Below are 18,220 nucleotides of genomic sequence, written 5' to 3'. Positions count from 1 at the left end.
GGGAAACCCGCCTGTAACTTGGATTGCCGCTATCCTTGCTTTATCCGCCACCCAGTTACCGTTATTGATAGGAACTCGGTACGGCTCTGCAATTATTGCGACGTCGCACTTGGTTTCCGTTGTCGACTGCCACAACAGTTGCTGTGCTGCATCGCAATGATTGAGATTCACTTGCGTTATCTCCATCATTGTCATTGTTGACCTGCCTTCGCATTCTTGTACATCGGGCATTTGAAGCCACCCGTCGAATGATCGTTTCCGTCCTCCGGTTTGCAGAACATACACCTCGGTTGCTTCGTGCAGTCTCGAGCAACGTGACCACTACCGCCGCATCTCCAGCACAATGTGGACCTGTCAGGGCCCTTGCAGCTTCGCGCCTGGTGACCGAACTCTATACACCGGAAGCATCTCTCCATCTGCTTAGCAACTCGAGGAGTGGCTCTCAGATTGCCCACCGCCCAACCAACTTTTATCTTGCCGATCTCCACCAGCTTGTTTGCAGCGTCAACCGATAAGCGAATCGCCGCCGTCTGGGTGCCTCCAAACGCTTTCCTTAATCGAATTTGCACCGGAACATCCAGCTTACACTGCTCGGTTAGGGCAAATCTCAGTTCCTCTTCTGTCGTGACCGCATCCAGATCCCTGCATTCGATCACCACCTCCTGTGAAAGAGCCCTGACATTTGCATCGCTGCCCAGGGATTTCGCGACGAGTTCCCGGTAATCCAGGCTCTTAACAGCTGGATCTTTCTTTAGCTCGAAGATCATCTCGCCTTTCTGCGTGCGCCGTGTCTTAACCACGATCTCGCCCAACTCCTTAAGGTCCGGATCCTCCCTCACCTTCCTGAGAAGCGCAGCGTACGTTGTCTTGTCGCTCGCTTCGACTATGAGGGCATCACCTCTGCTTTTCCTCCTAGATGGCCGAAGTTTATCTTTCTTTTCCGGTTCCGTCTTCCTTTCTATTTTTTCCTTTCGCTTTTTCTTCTTAACTCGCTGGCTTTCAACGGTGCGCCATCCACTGTCTCTGCCATCGTTTCTCTGATTGTCGACGCGCGACTGATCGTTCTTCTGCTTCTTCGGGACTTCCTCGTCTCCAGGCGTGTCCCTACCTCTTTTCTCCGAGCGGTGACTCTTAGGCGTCTCCCGAGTTTCCGCCGTAGCTCTTCCTGCAGCTTCCGTTACAGCCTTTTCAGCTGTTTCAGCTCTCAATCTAAGTGCCTTTTGCTCTCGTTCGGCAGCTATAACAGCAGATTTGATGTTCGTCACCATCTGCTTAATTTTCAGGTGCACGTTGTGTCTGTCCTTCACAAACTCGTACAGTTCGTTCACCTTCTTCCTCACCTCACCCAAACCCGACTCTTGAGCAGCACTGCTCTTCGGCGTCGGTGTGAACACTCGCTGGTTCGAAGACCCTAGCTCCTGTTGGTTTCCTTGGAGCTCGCTTCGGATTGTGCTACTGGTAGCGATCGCTGCGGTTTCCAGCGGTGTCACTGGTGATCTCTGCATCCTCTCGCTTCTTCGGAACACGTTCGCGTCCTCCTCGACTTCGGTATTCGTTAGATTCTCCATTTTGTTGGGTCCCCACTCCGGGCCGCTATCTCCACTCGTTGTAGTAGTCGCTTATGATCCCTTGGTTATCTTTGCAAAGCAGGGAGGCCAAGCGAGGGTTGAACGCGTACCTTCATGGGGTACGTGTCCAGAGCCGGATCAGCGTAGGTCAGGAATGTTCCATCTGAGCCTACTACCCACCTTTGTTGGTGCGAGTATTGAACGTACCTGGAGGCCTGCCAAGGTTTTAACGGGACGGAGGCAAACGTACTGTTAGCCCGCTCGCCGTTTCAAGTAGGTGTCACCCTTCCTTACTCAGGGAACAGAACAGCACGAATGTCAGCCCATCATCGCCATCCGATCCATAGTCCATAGTCCGTTGTCGTTTGCGTTGACCAGTATGCCATAATCAGGATGTTACTGGCATCGATCCTGATGTGCCGGTTGGCACTCCGAGTATTTGGGCTAAGGCACTTTGGAAGCGGTACCAGGTCGCTTGTACAGAGTTGCTTGCGGATGTGTGGCTTTTTATGGAGATCCAACAGAGCCCACTGTTGAAACCCCGCCACATCCTAGGCATCCTCTGCTTGAGCTATCTGGAAACCAGAAGCTCGGTCACTCCCCGAAGGAGCCAAAGGTGGTAATCCACACGGATGTGTGAACGATTTTCGCTTAGGATGAATTCCCAAGCTGCCACCCGACTCGCAGAAGGGGGGGTTCGTCAAGCCCCTGGACTCCTGTCCCTGCTGCCCCTTGTGTGTGTGTGTGTGTGTGTGTGTGTGTGTGTGTGTGTGTGTGTGTGTGTGTGTGTGTGTGTGTGTGTGTGTGTGTGTGTGTGTGTGTGTGTGTGTGTGTGTGTGTGTGTGTGTGTGTGTGTGTGTGTGTGTGTGTGTGTGTGTGTGTGTGTGTGTGTGTGTGTGTGTGTGTGTGTGTGTGTGTGTGTGTGTGTGTGTGTGTGTGTGTGTGTGTGTGTGTGTGTGTGTGTGTGTGTGTGTGTGTGTGTGTGTGTGTGTGTGTGTGTGTGTGTGTGTGTGTGTATGTGTGTATGTGTGTGTGTGTGTATGTGCGTTACAAAAAAAAGTCACGCACGTTTCTCAGCCGTCTTTCAACCGATTTGAGTTCTCTTGGAAGCAAATGAAAGCTACTACATCCTAGTAGAACGCTATTGAATTTTTTTTCGATTGGACGTTCGGTTACCGAGATATCTCTCGAAGAGTACTTATGAGTCATACATCTATACTTTTTAAGATTTTTGACCAAGTGTATCATAATAAATATTTTGGCCGTTTGTCAATCGATTTGGGTTCTCTTGCCACCAAATGAAACCTACAGCATTCTAGTAGATCGCCCAGAAATTTTATTTCGATTGGACATTTGGTTACAGAGATATCTTTCGAAGAGTACTTAGGATTTATACAACTAAACCTTTTGAGATTTTTGACCAAGTGTATCACAATAAATATCTTAGCCGTCTGTCAACCGATTTTGGTTCTCGTGGCACCAAATGAAAGCTACAACATTCTAGTAGAACCCTATACAATTTCATTAGGATTGGACATTTGGCTACCGAGATATCTTTCAAAGAGTTCATGGGAGTAATACAGGTTAACTTCTTGAGAGATTTTTGACCAAGGGTACCATAATAAATATCTCAGCCGTCTGTCAACCGATTTGAGTTCTCTGAGCACCAAATGAAAGCTACAATATCCTAGTAAAAGGCCCTGAAATTTTATTTCGATTCGACATTTGATTACTGAGATATCTTACGAAGAGTATTTCAATAAATTCTTTTTTTATTATTATATGCACTTGTTATCTTGCATTAGTTTTTGACCAGTCTATGGGAAATTATTTCTCAATAAATAATGCTGACCTCATACAAACTGTATACTAGCAGTTTACTGTTTTCAACAAAATTATAAATAACAAATAATAAATACTCAGGAATTCTATGAAAACTAACATTATGTTGAATGAAAGCTTTGAATTCATATATTGTGGGAAAAATGCAAGAACCGGACAGAAATATTTTTAATGAACCTTACTGATTTAAATTACAATAGCTAAAATAACTAGCCAATGCTAAAACTGATGAACATACTAGATATATCACTTTTGTCCTTTTTACACCATAACCATGAATACCAAGTATTTCGTAGCTAATTTAATCGACTGATTAAGAGATATTAGACAAAGTGCTTCTCGATGATTTTCTTACCCATTTGTTAATCGATTCAAGATATTTTGACAGTTAACAAAATATACAATATTCCAGAATATGCAAGCTATTTTTTAAACATTCCATACAAGATTCTAGGAGGGGTCTGGCACTTCTGGTAGTTTAGTCCATAGTCCATGATGCTATTTTGGAAACCAATCCACTAGATGCCAAATCCACAATATTTTCTAGAACTTTTGGTCAATTACACAAAATAAATATGTTAAATACAAATAATACAACCTCGAATACAACAATAAATTTTAATAAGTGTAAGAAGGGTTCTGTTCACCATAGGTGGATTAAATCGGGTTTTTTTTGTTATCCATACATGTATGAAAATAAAAAATATAATCAAATTACACAAATGTTTTGAATGGGAAAATTTGGCCTTTCATTTTCAAAAAATCGTATCTCAAAACCATAAAACATACATCTCTGATTTTTTGATATGTTACGCCACATAAATGAAAAAAAAAATCAGGGCCGCCTAATTTTCCGGAAAACTCCAGTGGGAAACCAACATTTTCAACAGACACCACCTACTTTGAAGAATCATAACTCAAGAACGAAGCATCGTAGGTACAATGTTTTTTTTTGTGAATTTATAAGCAAATTTTCTCAGCAATTGAAAAAGAAATACAAAACGAAAATTGTTTTCCACAAAGTTTTCCACTGTTGAGGAAAATCGGTTGGAAAAGTCGGAAACACTATTTTCGCGGTCCGGGAAAATTCTTAAAAAAATAATTTTGGAAGGGAATTACATAAGCTATAATCTGGGAAATTTTCAAGATGTGGTTTTTATCTGTTCCTGAGTTATGACCATTTTTGTGTAAATTTCCAGATGTGCTATATGAGCCGTTTTTTTTTAAATCATATCTTGAAAACGAAGCATCTTAGATACAATGTTTTTTTTTTAGAAATCGTAAGCAAATTTTCTCAAATTAATAATCAAGACGGTCGAAAATCAACCAACATCTGGACAATTTCCACAAAATTTGCCAAAAATTAGGAACGGAGAAAAACCACATCTTGAAAATTTTACAGAATATAGCTTATATAAATTTTTTTGAAAGGGAATTTAATATAATATAATTCCCTTTCAAAAAATTTTTTTTAGAATTTTTCCGGACTTTGAAATAGTTTTTCCGACTTTTCCAACCGATTTTTCTCAACAGTGGAAAATTTTGTGGAAAACGATTTTCATTTAGTATTTATGATCTAATTAAAAATGTGAAAGATTTGTATTCAATTCACTTTCATATATTTATTACAAGATTGAATATTCATAAAGCGAATTAGTTTTAACCTTCTCACCATTGTCAGTTCATAATCAATCGTGCATCAGAACCTCATCATCTTCTTTTGTAGCAACAAATCCTCACTGATTGCTGACCCGTTATCTTTCGCCAGAACTCCCATGCGTAGAACGATGATGATTTGCGGAACCGGGTAGCAATAATTGATTTAATCGGAATAATGCTGGTCTAATCCATAAAATTATTTATGACAGTCATTAGAGCATAGCGACAGGCCTCTTCCATTCATTGCTGGCTGCACGACGCTCCCTCGTAGGATATTAAGCTCCCCATAGTATAAGAGCATCGCCTCATAGCTCGTTCCCCCCAATGCAGCTGATCCGTTTGCTGATCGGTGCTTGTTTGTGTACCTATCGTATTCATCGCCCGGAGGGCCCCTGCCTACATTATATCTATTGGTGCGGTGGTGGTGGTGAGAACGGAAGCAGCCTGGCCATGCGATAGAGCACGTCCTCCCCGATTGGTGCCCGATCGAGCAAAATGATGGTCATCCATTCTACCATAACTCATTTCGGTATGCACTCGCAGGACCAGGAGCGACAAAGAACTTCTCGGTGCGGTTGGGGGAGGAGGGGGGCTGGGAATAGAATGAAGTTCATCGTTGATACAAACAGTGCCAGTGGATTCTGTGCGGATAGAGAAGACCGCAACGCCTATCGAGAAAATCTGTCACTCTCCGGAGAAAACCGTTGAATCATCAATAAAAATAAAATCCAATTAATTATTTCCAATTCTTCTCGGCCTCGAACGGGCGGGGGGTGGGGGCAGAACTCTGTCCGACGATGCTGATCGCTTTTATTGGTCGGGTTATCGGAAAGTTCTTGAACACTAGTGGGTGTCGTTTGGCGAACACGGCTTCTTGTGGAAGTTTTCTCATTTTGTTTGGTCGGAAATTCGCGCAAAACTTTTTCCCAACCACTTTGATTGCAATTTCGGTCGTACAACAGGGATCGGGTCTGAGGGAATTGTGGTGGATGGTGAGAACAAATAAGTTCGGTGTTCCCCGGTGTAGCGGAGAAAAGTCTGTCTATCGGTCACCTGGCGTTTCGTTGGTTTGGGAAGGGTCGTAGAAATATATTTGGTAATTATCTGTGGCACATTTTAGCAGTCGAGAACAGCTTGAAGTTTCTGCTTATATGTCCAGAAGCAATTAGGGTTCATTATAGTTTACTAATATTGAAACGATTCTTGTCATTGGGTGTTAGGTGAAAGATAAACGATTGATTTATTGGTTGTGGATTTTAGGTTAGGCCAGCTTCCATATATCTTTTAGTGAGAGCTGCAGTGTGCATATTATGGATTTCTAAAAAAAACTCATTTTATTTGATTCTTAAAAAACAGCATTCCACCCAAGTATTTTTTTTAGGCAAATAAACTATTAGAGGTTCTTAGAAGGTATAAGCTTTGGGAAAATATTCTTTTGCACATAAAAAGCCACGAATGACCCATGAAAAAATGCCAAATGATTCATCGATAACTTTTCAATTTTCCATAGAAGCACAACCAGATAGCCATAAAGCAGTCATTTGGATCCATGAAACATTGTCGAATGGTCTCTTCTTTTCATAAAATATAGCTATAAGAAATTCCAGAATTTCATGCAATTTTCATAGAAAATTGGGGAACGATCCATAAATTATAAAAATGATCTTTTAAACTATGGGAACGATCCATATATTTATTGAAATGATCCAAAAAATTGGAGAAATGATCCACAAAAATATGGATCCAATAAAACCATGGACGACTTTAACAAGAACGTCAAATTTACACTGTTGGTTTATGTATCATTTCCTAAATTTTATGGATCATTTCTAAAATTGTATGGATCGTTTCCAAAACGAATCAAATTCTACGTTTTATGGATGTTTCTCCTTTTTCTATGGATCATTTTTCATAATTTATGGATCGTTTTCGTATTTTCTATGAATAATTTTCCATTCTTTTTAGGGGTCGTTTCATATATATATATATTTCTGGCTTATTCTATCGATCGTTTAAGCCATTCTACTAAAAAGTTATCAATAGATCATTTGGAAATTTTTCATGGATCGTTTTATAAGTTTAATGGAGCAAACATTGGGCTGCTTCAAGGTTTTATGATGACCTTAAAAACTTCTACAAGACCAATTAGCCACAGTGCTGTTTTGGTAAAGTCTGAGCTGGTAATTCTGGCTTTCCAATTGTAAGCGCCTCCATGGAAATTACTTCACTATCACGCCTTATTAAGAGCTAGTCCGGGAAGACCTCTCTATACATTTTGTATGATTTTTAGATTTTTCTCTGTAATTATCGTAGAAGGAACATCCCAAGTCACATTACTAGGTGAACACAAGTTTCTTAAGGTAAAGTTTGCTTAAGAGAGGTTTGTTTCACTCTTAATATTTGCTTGGATTCTTGCAGGAATTCTATGAGATCAGCAAGAATTCTTCCTAAAATTGCTAGAAAATCCTCCACGAATAACTACAGGGGCATCTTTAGGGATTCATTCATGTTTTATCGATTTTTTTCTGGAATTTTTACAGAAAGAACATTCTTGCAGAATTTCCGTGAATAATTTAAGCAAGAATTGTTCCATGGATTTCTCAAGGTATGCAGAATGCATTCATGTGCATACATTTCTAGGTAAGTTTCACCAGGAATTGCTTCAGAAATTTTCCTATGGACTTCTTCAGGATTTACACAAGAAATTTATCAAAAGATTTTTTTTCAAATTTATCTAGGAATGTCTTGAGAGATTTTCAAAGAAATTTGTTAAAGTATTCTCACAAAAGTTCATGCATGTATTATTTTCAAAAACAAAACAATCTGAAGGTATTCTTCCAGAAATATTGTTCGACTGTGGGATTCGATCCAAGGTCCTCAGTGTGATAGTCACGTGTTCTAACCATCCAACCAGGTCCGCTCCAGGATTTGTTTTCACTTAGAGATTGATCAAAAAAAATTCCAAAAATTTCTTGACAAATTCTTCTACGAATTTCTCTAAGGGGTTTCTCCAGGAATCTCTCTAAACGTTTCTTCATGCAAATCCAGGACAATTTTTTTCACAAATATTCGGAGATTCTTTCAGAGAATCTTCCACAAAGTTCTGTGGGGGTTTCCTTTAGAAATTCCAATGTTTTCCAAAAACTTTTTCAGAAATTGCTCCAGAGAGCCATTGATGTATTACTACACACATGCCGGGATTTTCTTTAGAATCCATTCAAAAGTTCCTTAAGAAAAAAAAATCTCAAGAGATTCTGTTGGTAGTTTCTTCAGGGGGTTTCTAGGTAGTTTTTTTCAGGAATTGCTTTGTACTTATTCGGATCTTCCTTCAAGGATGGTTTTACATTTTTTCCAAGGATTCTCCCAGAAATAACTGCAGGATCTATTCTTTAGCATTTTTTCAAGGAATGTTTCTATCAATACCTGCAGAGGGTTCTCAAGCTCTCCTAGGTATTCTTTCAAGGATTCCGTAAAAAATCATTTATTTTTAATTTCTTCATTGGCTTTCTAAAGAAACATCTTCAAGGATTTTTCAATGTTTCTGCAGGATATGCTTCGACAATTTCTCTTGTAAACAAATCCCTTCAATGAATTTATCAAAAATTATATCAAAGACTTCTTGAAGAAAAAAATTGTAGAGCCAGTTCTTCCAAGGATTCCTTAAGAAAATCCTCCAGGGATCCCTCAGAATTTTATTGACGGTTTTCATCAAGATACCAGTACCTTCCCAGCAAACACACGTTCGTATATGATGTTGCATAGGATGCAAAAGTGGAGGCGATATACGTACACTTTACACGCGGGTAAAAGAAAGCATGTACGCATATGGCCTCCACTTTAGCATCCTATGCAACATCATATAAGACTTTGTGTTGGCTGGGTTAGTGTGCCGTTTCTGCAAACATTTTTTCAAAGATTCCTTTAGCAATCCTTCAGCGAACTTCTCCAGGAATCCCTCGATGAATTTATCCAATAAGTGATTGGAAGGCAGTGCCCGAAGCTCTCGACAATTAAAAATAACTTCCTCTCCCGCTTTGACATACATGTGCACAACAGACAATGTGTTAGATGTTCATCTAATCCCATCCGAAGAGGGTTTGGATTGTGAAAAGAAGATAACCATGTGCGATTGTGGAATCGAGTTCAGTTCTAGGCCTGCTGGCGACGGAGATAGACGAGTGACTCCGTAGCTTGAAGGAATAGAAGCGCCTGTCTAGCGAATTGGTAGTCGTTAGTTCGAGTCTCACCGGAGTACGTGGATTTCTTTTCATAATTTCAAATCTGAATTTGTTCATCGAGCACATGTTCTTTTGTGCACATGGATGTCAAAGCATTTTCAACAGTGTAACCATTTGTTTGTTTATGCAGTAAAAAATATCCGTATCGCTAGCAGGATATCAGGATACCTTATCGATGTTTTTTGTGTTTATTTTTTGTTTAAGTGTTGTAAATTCAGAATTTCTGTGGACCAGTTCCGGCACAAAGAAAAAAAAAAGATGTTCTTTATGGTGGTTTATTCTTCTAAGAAATTGTGCAACGAAATTCACCTACGGGTGTGTAAGAAAAGGGTGTCTGCACAGACTGAACGATCACTGACATGGCACAACAGTGGCACAACGGACAACACACGAAACGTCTAGTAATCCAGTGGGGGAAATTTTCATCTGACTTGAAGTTTTCACCGACTGGAGCGGGGAATTTGAACCCACACTCCAAGGTCTACGAAATGGTTCAACGACGACCTCTAACCACGAAGCCCACAAATTTTTACAAGAATTTCGTGCATGTTTCTGTGAGCCCGGGAAAAGCCGGGCGCCAGAAAACTGACCTTGAGATGAGTAGGAGAACGTGCCTCTGGAGCCGACCTACAGACACGTAGCTCTTGGTCATTATGAGTCTTAAGCGCGGTTTGAAGAATCTCGTGACATAACAGAGCTCACGTTTCTTACTCACAAGTTGCATCATCTTAGACTTCATGGCTTAAGATTCAGGCCTGAGACTTCCGATCCAACCAAGTTTGACGGGTCGAATGTTTGGGCATACGTCGGACTACTTGGATCAGCGGACAATGTTTGAGCCAATGGGAGCAACAGGGAGCAACTCACAGTTGCTCGATCAACAAAAGCTTGCTCTGAGCAAAGCTGTCCACCCCCTTGAAGGAGGATCATCAATTTCTTCATCCAATGGTAAAGAAAACTCAATTTTTCAAAAAATGGTCTTTGGTTCGGTTTAGCAGAACCCCGACCAACTCATAAAAATAATACAGTTGAGGATTTGTTGTTTTTTTTGTTATTATCGTACGGGTTTGGGCCGAAAGGTCTCAGATTTTTATGAAATCTCTTCCACAGGCAGGGCTCATGGAGATATGAACAGAAAAAAAAAATGAAAAAAAAATCAGGGTCGCCTATTTTCCAGGAAAACTCAGGTGGAATTTTTATGCTTTCCCCTGACACTACTTACTTTGAAACATCTTAACTCAAGAACCAAGCATCGTAGAAACAAAGTTTTTTTTAGAAAATGAGAGCAAATTTTCTCAGGAATCCAAGAAAATATGAAGGTAAAAATATTTCCAATAAAATTTTCCACCGTTGAGAAAATTCACAAAGAAAAGCCGGAAAAGCTATGTCCGAACTCGCAGAAAATTTTCAAAAAAAAATTTTTTGAGAAGGTCATTTCCTGACCTTTAATCACTGAAATTTTCGGAATGCACTATTTTTTCGTTTTTGTGTTATGGCCAATTAAGTTGAAAAATGTCCAAATGTGCCTTATAAGCCTTTTTTTTTTTGAAAAATCATAACTCAAGAACGAAGCATCGTAGAAACAAAGTTTTTTTCATGAAAATGACTTTCTCAGAAATAAAAAAAATATGAAGTGGAAAAAGTTATCCTCAAAATTTTCCACCGTTGAGAAAATTCATAAAGAAAAGCCGGAAAAACTATGCCCGAGCACCGAACTCGCGGAAATGCTTTCATTTTCTAAAAAAAAAACTTTGTTTCTACGAAGCTTCGTTCTTGAGTTATGATTTTTCAGAGTAAGTATTGTCATGGGAAAACAAAAAAAAAAACACCTGAGTTTTTCGGGAAAATAGGCGACCCACAGTTTTTCTCAATTTTTTTTTTGTTCATATATCCACGAGCCCTGCCTGTGGAAAAAGTTTTATGAAAATCTGAGACCCTTCGGCCCAGTTTATACGATAAAAAAAAAACCCAGTTCTTGAATTTTGAAGGGAAAATCTGAGAAAAAATCTTGATTGATTTCAAGGATCCATGGATTAATTTTGGAAAAAATAAGTAGAAAATTTCGTTGAGTTTGGAGGAATCTCATTAACAATTTCTGAAGGAGCAACCAAGAAAATACTGGTTTCTGGTAAAATCTATGGAGGATTTTTTAAGGAAACCCTTGGAAGCTTCATTAAAAAAAATCTTAGAGAAATTTCTGAAGGACTCTTAATGGAAATTCTGAAGTAATTTCTAGGGAAAATTCTGAAGCAAACCGCGGAAGATGTTCTGAAAAACTTTCAAAAGAAATCCGTAAAAGACCTTCCGAAAAAAAATGGCCGGAGAACTTCCTATCGGAAAAAATGCAGGAAAAGTTTCACAAAAAGTTCTTAAATCAATTTCTTGAGTAATTACTAGAAAACTTTGAAAAAAAAATCCAAGAGATACTAAGAGTTTTTGATGGAAGAATTCTTGAAGAAATTCTCAGAGAAATCTCCAAAACCATTCCTGGTTAAATTTCTTTAAAGGCCCTGTAAGTTTTCCTAAAGGATTCGATGTAGGAATTTCTGAAAAAAAAATGCCTGAAGGGTTTTTGTAGGAATTTAAGAAGATATCCATCCATGCATGGATTTTAGTGAATCCTTGGATAATTTTCTAGAGGCATCCCTCAAAGAATTTTTTAATGAATCACTAGAAGATTTCAGAAGAAATTTATGGAACTAGTTATATTCATGAAAATAGCAGTGAAAGCCGATTTCCAAACAAAATGGCCAGCTACTATAAATTTATTCTACTATGATCGGTTGAACTGAAAATTAGACGGTGAACTACAAATATAAAAAATACAAATTGAAAAATTTCGAAGCATGTGGGAAACATTTGAACACTGTGTAAAACTTCAGATTAGGGAATATCATAGATTTTTGAAGAAACGATTTTAAAAATCTTACAATATATCACTTTCATGTTGATTAATTGAAGATTTAACAGGATTAATGAAAATTATGAAAAAGTCTGTTTAAATCAACGATGAAAGCTTCGTAGGGGAAGGGAAATCCCCAGATCCCCAGAAAATAAGTTATTTCAATATCAGAGAGAGCATATTTTAATCCCTGGATTGAATTCCCTGGGTGAGATTAACTACAGCCAGTGATACAATTTCAATGACCTGCAAAAAATTAAATATCATATTTGTACATACTTTTCTTTTTCCAATCTGACGGACGACCGATTTATAACTCATTTGTTATCCATCGATTATCGCCGCAATTAAATGAAACGATTCGGCTCGGCCAGCAGAGCATAGCGACAACAAATAAAAATTATTCGACATATCGTCATATACAGCATATACACCTGCTGCAACAGAGCAACCACTCGGAATGGCAGTAATGACTGACGATTGTGTCGCGATATCAGTAAATAATTGTAACTTTTATTTGCACCCAATTAAATGACGATAACCAGGTTTTCCGTGCCCCACCAGGGGAACATTCCCCGGTTTATCGGTTGGTTTCCGGGGTTTCGGCGGCAATAGAATCCAATAGTTGTCCGCGCGCGGCTTTCGGGGCTATTGGCCCCGGGAAACGGTAAATTAATATTGATGTTTTAATTCCACAAGAGGGCGAAATCAGTGCGCAATTAAGCTGATATGAGAGGTGCCCGCCGTTGGCAGATAATGAACTGCCCAGTGGGTCAAGAGCCCTTCGGTAATGAGCACGTTCCATGCGGTGGTTGTAATAAAGCTCAAATTGACTCCCGTTTGGGCACACATTCGGCGGGTGGTCTGTGCAATGGACCACTTGATTAAGTTAATTAGTCGTAGATGTGGTAGTTCTTTGAAATGTTTGTTTAGTTTTTCGTGACAAATCGATTTCCATTTCTCTAAAATTTGATAAGGACATGGAATCAAATTAGTGTATCTGACCAGCGTGTAGTTACTAGATTTTCAAATATCAACTGCTACACAAATGAAGTCTATCCTGTTACGGATTTCTCTGAAATCGCTGACGAAGTCAATATTCAATATTTAGATATGTAATGTCATTGGCAGATTTCACCGTCATCCCGCAAATATGTGATGAGAATCATTCATTTTCTGACGACTTCCCTTTCTGGTGTCGAGTATTGAGGTGTAGCACAACAGAACAGACGAAGCATCTTTTCCGGAGAGTAGCGAAGAAACAGGTTGGGAATTGTACATTTGCCAGCACCTTTAGTTGATGGAAGGGGAAGAAGGCGAAAAGGCTCTCCAAACGGAAAATGGCGGTGATGTAATGGAAATGTACTGTCGTCGTTTTCCTCAATCAACATCAACAGCTGCTTCGGTTCGGGAACCATCATCCCGAGGGATGACTAGTGAAAAGTTAATGCTGTATAAATCATTGAAGCTGGATAGTTGTATGATGGTTTTTTTTTTTCAAAAAGGAAAATGTGCCTTCCCTAGTAACAATCTTTAGTTAAACAAACTAGAAGAGGTTTTTGAAACCATCATAAAATCCAAATATTTTTTTTTCAGGAACTCGAGAAAGATTTTTTAAATGACTTCTAGGATGGATTTTAACAAGGGACCATGAAAGAATTATCGAAACATCTGGTGAAGTTTTTTCAAAACAATCCTTGGAAAAAATGTAAAAAATCTTTGGAGGAAAGTCTGAAGAGATTTCCGAAGAAATCATTAGTCGAATTTATAATAATAGCCAAGGGAAACTGTCTGGAAGAATCCCTCGAAAAAAATGTGATGGAACCCCTGCCCTAGGGCAGTTTCCTATAGGATTCCCTGCAGAAAATTCTCAAATTAGTCTCACAAATTTTTTTATAAAGAGTCCCTGGAGTCATTCCTAAAAAAACTCCAGGAACATTATCTGACAGAAATTCAGATTAAAAAAAAATAATCCCTGGAGCAATTTCTAAAGCAAACCCCGGAGAAAGTATAGGAATAAATCTTTGGAAGATCGTTTGAGAAAATGCTTAATAGAATTTCCAAAGGATTTTTTGGAAAAATTTCGGAAAAATGGTAAGTCTCTTGAGAATTTTCTAAAGAAATTCCTGGAAGAAATTCTGCAGAAACTCTTACACAACTTTCCTACACAACTCTTTGTGGAACTTCTGAAGGAGTGCCTGGTGGAATTTCTGAAGAAATTGGAAGTAGCTGTGCGAATTTCTGGTGAATTCCTTTGAAAATTTTCCAAAGTATCCCCACTACAAATTTTTAATTGAACTTTTGAAACATTTTCTGAAAAACTGTGCAGTTTGTTTCTGAGGCATCGTTGATTGTTTTATTAAATGAATATCAGGAGATTTTTTTCAATAAATGTCGAAAGAAATATCTGAAGGATTCTCTGAACTAATTTTTGAAGGAATTCCTGGTAAAATGTCTGCTGAAATTCTTGAAGGTTTGTTTATTTTTTTTTGAAAAAAAAAACTGAATTTCAAAAGTAAATCTTGCAAGATGTTTAGAAAGAATTCATTGTGGAATTTGTTGAACAGAAGGAATTTCTAAACAAATCCCTGAAGTAAATTTCCAAATGAATCAATGGACGGTTTTATGAAAGAATCCATGAGGGAGTTTTTAGCCGAATACTCGGACAAATTGCCGAAAGAATTTTGTTGGGAAGATATTGTAGAAGAATTTCTGAGGAAATTTATGGTGGATTTTCTAAACGAATGTTTAATAAGTTCTCTAAGCAAATCCCTAGATAAATTTCTGAATCAATATCTAGAGGATTTTCTGCAGTAGCCCGTGGGCGATTTTTTTTTGTGACACTTTTGGAGGAACATATGTAAAGACCTCATAATCTGTAACATGATGATTTGATTTGGGAAGTTTTCTTCGGAAATCATCGTAATAAAGTTGAGAATTCTGGGTTCACTTACTTTAATTTAACACCGCAGAATTGCAACAAAAGGTGACCGAGCTGATAGCGGCACAAACCTACACTACTCCTACAGAAAGTTCGTTTGACCAAGTGCTTGACACGAACCTCAAAATTTTCGACGGAACTCCTTGAAGAATTTTAGAAAAGACCCCTGGAGGAATTTATGGAGCAATTTTGTTATTTTTTTACCTGTACCAGAAAACCTTTGGATAAGTATTGCATTATTTGTTTTCCAGAATTTTTATCGAAAGAAGATTATTGCATGCTTTTCTAGATAAACTTCAGCAAGAAGTTCTCTAACTCTCTAACGGCAGACCTCCCGTTGCAGCGGCGCTGTACACGGAGATGGAAAAGAAGTGACAGATATCGATGACGTGGAACGTCAAACAGGCATATATTATGCAAATCATGCTGGATCGAGAAACAACAAAGATCTTCGAACTGAAGCTTTCCTAATAATATTTGAATCAAATGGTTTATTTGTAGCGTGAATTAGTATTCAATTAGAGCAACTGATATTATGAGTCCTAGTAAATAAGTAAACTATGATACAAAGATTAGCCAAAATCGTGGAAATTTGTGAGATTAATCATAATCAAATGCTTATAACTATTGCCTATTATCCACTCAGGAAAAATATCCGACTTAATACTAGATCACAGCTCATTCTTTGGTATAATATCTACACAGTAAAAAACTGAGATAGACCATAAACAGAAATTAAAATAAATAGAATGTTGTTATGGGTAGTCAAATAAAAACCGCAGGCGGCGAAAGGAATCTTCTTCTCAAAAGTTAACACCAACATTTGTAAGTGTATAGAAAAGTTGTTTATGAAAATAAAAATCTCATTTGTAGCTTAAAGCGTTACACCACAACCCTATGTTCACTCTTAAAATTTTTGAATTCCCACCCCCCACACTATCCATTTCTCCAGGTATCTATTTAGAATGCATCTTGCCATGTGTTCCTTTGAAACTTTCTCCAGGAATTTTCTATTGGCTTTCTTCAGGAGTTTTGCATGACATTTTTCGGAAGATTCATCTTGAATCTAGTCCATGAGTTTCTTCAGAATATTCTTTAAAGTTTCACCCTTTAGGGATTATTAGGAAAATTTCCTCAAGGTGTGGTATAGAAGTTCGCGCTTTCTTTCAAATATTTCACGAGGAATTCCCGCAGAAATATTATTTCCTCCAGAAGTTTTACTTTAGAATTTTGCTATGAATCTTGTTAGAATTTTTTCCTTTTTTTTTTAATTCCGCGTTAAGAATTCCTTTTGAGATTCCCTGTGGGGTTTCTTCAAAAGTCCCTCCCTCCAGGTTTTCCCCCAGAGGTTCCTTAGGGCTTATTCAAACCTTTCCTCTGGAATTTCTTTCAGGTATTCATTAAACAAAATCAGCGGATCTCTAAGGAATTCTTCCCGGATTTTATATTTCTTATGCAGGCTATCCTTCAGAAATTACTCCGGGTAGGGGGTTGTGAATCCAATTCCAGAAATTCCTCCAGATGTATCTCCAGCAGTTCTTCCAAGTATTTCGTCAAAAAATCCCACAGGGATGCTTCTGAAGTTAATTGAGAAATTCCAGTACCTTTATCTGTAATTTCTGTAGGGATTTCTGCAGAAAATTTTTGGGGATTCCTTCAGAAATTCCTCTTTGGATTTTTCCCTCAGAAATTTCTAAAGCAATTTTTTTCGTTGGAATTACAACCACAGTTCTGTCTCGAGTTTTTCATGATATTTTTTTCTAGTAATTAAGAAGGCATCTTTAAAAGTTTTTTCATGTATTTTTCCAGGCACACATCTTGTAACTTTAGAAACAGCTTCAGGAATTGCTGTCAAGGAATCCATCCAGAAAGTTCCCAAAATTTATTCCAGGAATCTCCAAAGGAGTTTTTAAGTTATTCCTTCAAACAATTTTCCAGGAATTTCTTTAGAAATTCCTTCATGGACTTTTTCAAGAATTCTTACAGTAATGTTTGGTGCAGTTTCGGTAAGTACTTAAAAAAAACCCTGGAGGAGTATCTGAAACAATTTCTTCAGAAATCTCTAAAAGAATCCTGGGAAATATTTGTTACGTATTGGCAAGAACAAATCACTATAAAATCCTGGAATTTGTGTAAGAATCCCTGATGGAATTTCTGCAGGAATCCCTGAAGAAATTTCTCAATGTTTTCCCGAAGAAACCCTTGAAAGAATTTTTGGAGTCATCCGTAGGATTTTTAAAGAATTTTTAACAGGAATTTCCAAGAAAGTCAACGGAGAAACTTTTTAAGAAATCATTTACTGAAATTCCTGAAGAAATCCCAAAAAATCTGAAGAAGTCTCTGGAGAGTTTTTCTGATTGAATTTCTTGAAAAAATGTCAAAAGGAGTCCGAGAAAAAAATTTATGAAAAAAAAAATCATGGAGCAATTTCAAAAACGATATTCACTAGAATCTCAAGAAGTACTTTTGAATGAGGAATTTCTGAACTAATCTCAAAGTAACTTTCAAAGGAGCACCAGGGGCAATTTCTGATTAATTTCATAGAAAAATACTTGGAAAACTCATCGGAAAACACTTAGTGGAATTCGTGGAAATCTTCCAGAATTCCTTAATAAATGCCTGGAGAAACGCCTAAATAAGCTTTTGCAAATATTGCTAGAAAAAAAAGACTCTTGAGCTAAAAAAATCCTGCTGAACTTTCTAGGAAATGTTTTTGAATAAATTGTTCTGGAATAACTCTGGGGATTGCATAGAAGAATCCCGCAGGGATGTATCCAGGTATTCAATCAGAAAGTATACTGCAGGCATTTGTCTAGAAATTGCTCTTCAGATTCTTGAATTATTAGTTTTAGTTATTTAGGCAAAAATGGCTCCTGAGCTTCCTTAAGGATTTTCTCAAGATATTCCACAAAAAATTTCCGGTATTTTCTCTAAGGGAGCATTTGATGGGGAAGGGGTTAGTCTGGGAGTGTATGACGAGCCAAGTATTAGTACTAATTTCCATGAGTTGACTCTTTTCGGTGACATAACTTATGTCACCGAAAAGAGCCAAACCACAGAAATAAGCGAA

This window comes from Aedes albopictus, chromosome 2, assembly GCF_035046485.1.
Source record: "Aedes albopictus strain Foshan chromosome 2, AalbF5, whole genome shotgun sequence".
NCBI classification, from domain to species: domain Eukaryota; kingdom Metazoa; phylum Arthropoda; class Insecta; order Diptera; family Culicidae; genus Aedes; species Aedes albopictus.
This window is presented reverse-complemented; position numbering follows the sequence as displayed.